Raw genomic sequence first — 1,205 nt, 5'->3', positions numbered from 1 at the left:
GGTTGGGTTACCTCACTCAGGATGATGCCCTCCAGGTCCATCCATTTGCCTAGGAATTTCATAAATTCATTCCTTTTAATAGCTGAGTAGTACTATATATAACTAAGTTCTTTTCCCAAATCAGATCATTATATCACTCCCAACGTTTGAAATGTAAAAACAAAAAATTTCAATTTGCAAATGATAAAAATCTGGATATAAGTAGCAAATAACTGTCTGACATGGCAATAATTTGACTAAACAGCATTCTTACATAAAATGTTAAAGATACAACTTGAATAAGAAGGTAATAAGCCGGGCGGTGGTGGCACACAGCTTTAATCCCAGCACTTGGGAGGCAGAGGCAGGTGGATTTCTGAGTTCGAGGCCAGCCTGGTCTACAAAGTGAGTTCCAGGACAGCCAGGACTACGCCGAGAAACCCTGTCTCAAAAAACCCAAACAAACAAACAAACAAAACTCTGTCTTCCTGTCTCAAAGATCCAGACTAGAAGTGAATTTACCCAAGCACAAATAATCTCTTTTCAAGTCTGCCCTCCATTTCTGGATTATAGTTATTTCCAGATTCAGTCAAGGTGACAATCAAGAATAGCCATCACAGCCAGCCAGTGGTGGCATACACCTTTAATCTCAGTATTTGGGAGATTTCTGAGTTCAAGGCGGATTTCTGAGTTCAAGGCCAGCCTAGTCTACAGAGTGAATTACAGGACAGCCAGGGCTATACAAGAAACCCTGTCTCAAAAACAAAAACAACGACAACAACAACAACAACAAAAATAGCCATCACGCTGCAGATTCTATTGTTCTGATCTCCATGGGCTCCTATGTGTATCAAGCGTACACACATACATTCAGGCAAACACCTATGCATAAAATTAAATACATTTTAAAGCGTAATCGTTGAGGAAATAGAACTATAAAGTCATGCTAACGATGCTTGTATTGGGAGCTTTACATTCTAATTCTTGAGACAATCACATTTATTGACTTGTTTGATGTGTTCACTCAAATGTCATACTTAAAATTGCAACATGCCCCACTTCCCATTGCTCTAACTTTTAGGACAAATTCTTAACAAAAACAAAATAAATCTCATTAACTATGTGCTTGTCTTATGCTTATTTTCTTACATTCACTAAAATGTAAGATACAGCCGGGCGTGGTGGCGCACGCCTTTAATCCCAGCACTCGGGAGGCAGAGGCAGGC

The sequence above is a fragment of the Mus caroli genome, chromosome 10 (genome assembly GCF_900094665.2).
Source record: "Mus caroli chromosome 10, CAROLI_EIJ_v1.1, whole genome shotgun sequence".
NCBI lineage: Eukaryota > Metazoa > Chordata > Mammalia > Rodentia > Muridae > Mus > Mus caroli.
This window is presented reverse-complemented; position numbering follows the sequence as displayed.